Genomic DNA, 6081 nt, shown 5'->3' on the forward strand with positions numbered 1-6081 from the left:
AGATGACCCTCGGGCTCTGGAAACCTAAGCGAAAGGCTTAGGTGAGGCAAATGTAAAACCAAGGTTGGGCCTTGCTGGAGGAGTTTTATTCAAAGCGAACTGTCAAGGGGGTCCCATAACCCCAACCGCGTAAGGAACGCAAAATCAAGGAAGATAGCACCGGTATGACGGAAATAGGGCGGCAAGAGTGGAGCAAAACACCAGTTAAAAGGCCGGGCCTTCCACCCTTTACCAAGTATATAGATGCATTAATTAAATAAGAGATATTGTGATATCCCAACATATCCATGTTCCAACATGGAACAAACTTCAACTTCACCTGCAACTAACAATGCTATAAGAGGGGCTGAGCAAAAGCGGTAACTTATCCAAACAACGGTTTGCTAGGAAGGTGGGTTAGAGGCTTGACATGGCAATATGGGAGGCATGATATAACAAGTGGTAGGTAGCGCGACATAGCGATAAAACAGACAACTAGCAAGCAAAGATAGAAGTGATTTCGAGGGTATGGTCATCTTGCCTGAGATCCCGCAAGGAAGAAGAACGAGTCCATGAAGAAGGCAAATGGACACAGTCGAATGAATCCTCACAACTCCGGACCAAAACCAAAGCTAACGAGAGAAGCGACAAGGAAAGAAGCAAGCAACATAGTAAACAACCATCACATAAACATGGCATGATGCTCAACCAGGCAACATAGCGACGGTAGTTGTTCTCGTATCATCGTGGAGGTAGTTGTACATGGTTGCGGCGGTAACCGAACTTGTCGATCTGATGTTTCCGAGGGTGACAGTAGTTGTACACAACCGTTGTTGGACATGGGCGGTTTCGAGGTCTCCGGGTGTAGTGGTACTTGGCGTCTCATTGTGTAGTCGTTTGTCGTAGTCGGACTTGAAAAAAATGCACACCGGCTGTAGTAGTGGTACTTGGTAAAATTCTTGGAGAAGATGCTTGACGATCCGGGTACGGGTCTTGGCGGCTCGAACAGGGCTAGCACAGAGGCGAACGAGGCCACTAGGACTTGAGAGATGTGTGACGTGCTACTGTTGGCGAAAGGGACCCACACCGACGTGGTCAACGCGGGCTCGCGCGGCCTCCAGCGGGACTTGACGCTGCTCCTGCGGCTTGGTGGTTGGCCTACTGTGGAGGTCAACACCGATGGGGCCGGGGCACCGGAGTTGGATCCGGCCGTGACCTCTCCGGATCTTGGGGCGAATAGCGGAGGCGGTGGACTTGGAGCTCCGGACGTCGGCGCAACTGGAGCACGGGCATGCGAAGCAGGCGTCGAGGCAGAGGCCACGAGAGTCGGCGGGGACGTGGGGTCGGGATGGCAGGGCAGGCCGGCCTAGTACTGTGGTGCTGGCGGCCATGGGAGCTCCTGCTCCTGCCGTAGACGATGATGGCGGACATGCGAGATGGGGCGGCAGCGAGAGAAAACGCGACGAGAGGAAGGGGGAGGCCATGGATCGAGCATGAGGAGCTCCTTTCCCGCGGCTCTATGCGTGCGTGTGACCAAGTGAGAGTCGAGAGGAGGGTGAGGGGTGCTGGCGGCGCTAGAGGTAGGATGAGGGGGTTCGAGAGAGAGGTGAAGGGAATCGGGCAGGAGGCGGCGACAGGGGAAGGATTAAGAGGAGGGGGAGTCAGGCTAGGGTTAGGTGCTGTTGGGCCTTGGCTTCGGTGCAAATGGGCTCTGGGCTTAGAGGCCGACTGGGCTGCAGGCTCTCTCTCCCTCCCTCTAGACTATTCTCCCTGATTAACAAAAAATAGAGAAATAAGAAATGTAGAGAGAGATTGGAGAAGAATTTGAGCAGGGCGCCAATTTTCTTGGACTCATAAAAAGGAGCTTGATCCAAGAAAAATACATTTCGCGCCACTTGGAAGGATTGCATCCTTGCACATTTGGATGTGATTCAAATAAGTTTGAATTAGGAAAACATTTTTGGAGAGTCCAAAAATGTTCGGAATTTTTGTGGAGATCGGGAAAGCGATGAAAGAAATTATGGGCAAAGTTTGGGGACCAAATTTGAAGTAGAAAATACATGGAATTATTTTGCAGTTGTGTTATAATATTTACTATAGCTCCCTAATATATTGGGAGGATATGTTATATAGAGAAATCACCATGTGAGTTCCCTGAAAGTAAATAGATCAAACATATATGCATTTTATTTAGTTGAGTTTAAAAGAATTAAATGACATGCTGGAATGATGGCATGATGCAATGCAAAGAAATAAATAGAGCAAGCACAAATGAAACACATGGAGATCACAAAAATATGGAAGTCTTCTGGAACATCGGTCTTGGGGCATCACAACACTCCTCCACTTACAAGAGATACCGTCCCGAGATCTAAGGATGGCACCAGAGAGAAGCGGAAGAGGAAGAGGTAAAACAAAGTTGCTTCTTTGACAAAAGCGTGAAACCATCGAACCTTGAGAGGTTAAACAAATTGAAAGAAGGAATCCAACAAAGATGCAAGAAGTTGAAAACACTCAGTTATTAAAGAGGAACAAGGAACATTGAGAGAACCTTGTAGGCTGAAGGACAAGGTATATATTGAAACCACTCCGGTTAAAACAAGATAGAGAAGGAATTAGAATGTTATAATTTGGACAACACTCCGATTGGAAAGCAAAGGAATTGAATAAGAACTTGATAAGATTGGATGATACTTGACGAAATCAACAACACACTCCCTCCAGAACTATTTAAAGAATGGCACAAGGGGTAAGAAAGATTTTAGACAGCACTCCGGTTGAATGGATAAGCAAAGGAAAGAACATGATCATTGACAAAACAAGATGATGTGTCGAAGAGAGCAACATCCCAATGCCTCCGGAATGAAAGAACAAAAGCTAGATTGTTGGGATAAAGAGACAGAGAAGAAAATGACAATTTTTGCCCCAAATGAACTTAGAATGCATCCTTGCAAAGAAGGATAGAACGGAGTTGTTGGGAAATCAACAACGAAAAGGATAAGCTTGTTGTGGGCTTATGGAAAACATCTCGAAATTTGAGGTGAAATTCTTCCATTAGCGGAAACAACAGATTGAATTGACATCAACAAGGAGATGAGAAGCTCATTTCACCGGGAGGATAAATGAAGAACTTGGGTCATTTATGAGCACCATAAATAGCAACAATCCTTAGGGGAAAGATTTAGGTGAAATATAACCCAAGATAACTCCAATGAAGAGGTTGGTTGGTTGAAAAGATGTCTTGAGAAAAGAGAAAATGATGGATTTAGATATGTCACTCTTGAAAACTTGTGAATCATGAAACACGAAGGGAAATTATCAACAATGACATAACACGACCTCAAAAGATGAGATATGAAAGAATTGCACTTCAGAATGCAAGATGAAGAATACTTGGCCTCCTCAAAACAAAACATGTGTTGAGCACCATGTTTATTTTAGAGTATAGCTTGGATGATCTTAACTTCGAGAGAAATCTTGAAGAACAACTGAAGAATGAAAAGAATGCTTGACGAACCACCATGTAGAGCCTCCAAGAAGAACTCCGGTAATAAAAGGATGATGAAAAGAAAGAGAAGTTAAAAACACAAGGTGAAGCCTTGCGATGATTTAGATGGAGCTTCGCGACGAGATAATCCGGAAAACATGGAACTCTGGAAAAGAAAGATGAATAAATGAAATCAAGAATTTTTATGAACCTCTGGAATAAGGAATTAATCACTTGGATGAAACAAGAATAATAATTACATTATGCGTATCCTTCATCAATTAAATTGATGACCCACAATGGCTTTGGTATACTACCTATTCTCGTTGAAAGGATTAAGAGATATATAGCGCAAACTTGAGAAGGTCTTCAATGATCCACCGGTAGGATTGGAAAGAACGAATGAATTGATATGAGAACATATGGAGAGGAATCTTGAACAAACTGTCGTAAGAATTGAAAAAGAAAGTAGCAAAGGCACAATTCACCAAGAAGAATTATAAAACGAATAAACATACTTGACTAAATTTTGATACATGAGAACGAAGAGATCATGAACTGATTAGATAATACTTGAATGATGCACTGGTAAGATTTGGAGAACGAGAGCTGAAAGCTGGAATGAATAAATCTTATGAAATGATGGCCTTTGAACGATCAAGAAAAAACAAAAAACAACTCTTGAAATGCTCCAGATGGGTGAAAAGAATTCTCACAATCGAAAACAGTTATGAGAGGATGGTAACAAGCTTGAACTACGCATCTTTGGAAGAACGAGTAAGGATTTAAGAGGAACTCTTCTTTGGTCTTAAAATGTTGAGAATGATGACGAGAAACACCACAATGAGTTGTTGAGATACTCTGGAATGAAGAATAGAGAGGTTGAACCAACGATAAAAAGAATTTGAAAGATCTTGGAGAAAGATATATGGCTGATGATAATTCATTCTTATGTCAAACTTTGAAAGAATTGGAGGATAGCTCCGGGAAAATTAGAAGAGTTAGGTAAGATCATGGGTAAAGACCTGTGGGTTAGGTCCCACTCAAAAGAATGACCTTTGGAATGATTTTGAAGAGAGATTGCACCGGTTGAATTAAGTGGCTGAATGAGATAATAACCTCGAAATAACTTGAACGGATCGAGAATGGAAATGTGAATCTTCTAAGATATCTTCGGTACTTCGGATATGAATAGAGAGAGATGAATGATTAAAAGGTGCACTGGCATGAGAAAGCATTTGGAATAAGGAAAGGAATGTGATCAACACTGAAGGCTTGAATTGAATCCACCGGAGAAGAAAAAGAACTAAGAATAATAGACTTGAAGCTCCGTTAGTATGTTCCTGAGAACCACCGGATAAGAACATTGACATAAAAGAATGGAGAGACTTCGCATCAATAAAAAGGATACTTGATTAAGAAATCTGGGTCCTTGAAGAAAAAGGGTGGAGGGCGGGGAAACAAAGGCAACTTGGGCAGATGGAATGGATGCCGTTGAGAAAACTTAGAATTGATCTCGCGAATGTTGAAATGATTGGATCCAATTGAAGAGAAGCACGTCGGTTGGAAGAGAATTAACATGGCAACCTTAATGATCAAGAAGGATTAGTATTCATAGAAATATGAGAACACCGCTTGGAGAGGACTACGAGGGTTCACTAGTTCGGCTGCGGTGTGAGGCTGTTGTGGCCGCAGGGCCTAGCCAGCGGTGGGAATAGTAGGGGGCGGTGAGGCCTCTGCGGCAGCACAGCCGGCCACGGGAGGCAGGAGCATGCGACACGACCGGCGCTGCTTTGGGCGGCTGGAGCAAGAAGACCAGAGGTTGAAGAAGCACTACGGATGTAACACCCCGGATGTAACTTTCCCAATTTGTACTCCAACTCTTGCCGTTTCTGGCGTTAAGTTATATTTATTTCTCGGGTTCGGGTTTCTGTCTCCGTGTGTTGTTGTCGTTGTCATGCTCCTCATATCATGTCATCATGTGCATTGCGTTTGCATACGTGTTCATCTCATGCATTCGAGCATTTTCCCCGTTGTCCGTTTTGCATTCCGGCGCTTCGTTCTCCTCCGGTGGTCAATTCTAGCTTTCTTTCGTGTGTGGGGATTAAACATTTACGAATTGGACCGAGACTTGTCATGCGGCCTTGGTTCACTACCGGTAGACTGCCTGTCAAGTTTCGTGCCATTTGGACCTCGTTTGATACTCCAACGGTTAACCGAGGGACCGAAAAGGCCTCGTGTGTGTTGCTGCCCAACACCCCTCCAATTTGCCCCAAAACCCACCATACTCTGCTCCATGTCCTAGAGCGTTCGATCACGATCGCGTGGCTGAAAACCGCACCTCATTTGGACTCTCCTAGCTCCACTTATGCCTATAAATAGCCCCCTCCATTTTCGGATCATCTCCTCCCACGAAACCCTAGATCCACCCCTCGTGCCCGCCGGACAAAATCCCCGGCGACGGACAGGTCCGAATCGCCACCCCGCCGCCACTTGTCGCCACGCCATTGGCCCGCGCCGCCGCGCCCACATCGCCGCTCCCACCGGCACGCAGGCCCGAGGCGGGCCCTCCCCCGCGCCTCGCCGGGCCCGAGGAGCCTCGCCCCGCGCCGCCC

The sequence above is a fragment of the Triticum dicoccoides genome, chromosome 5A (assembly GCF_002162155.2).
Source record: "Triticum dicoccoides isolate Atlit2015 ecotype Zavitan chromosome 5A, WEW_v2.0, whole genome shotgun sequence".
Taxonomy (NCBI): domain Eukaryota; kingdom Viridiplantae; phylum Streptophyta; class Magnoliopsida; order Poales; family Poaceae; genus Triticum; species Triticum dicoccoides.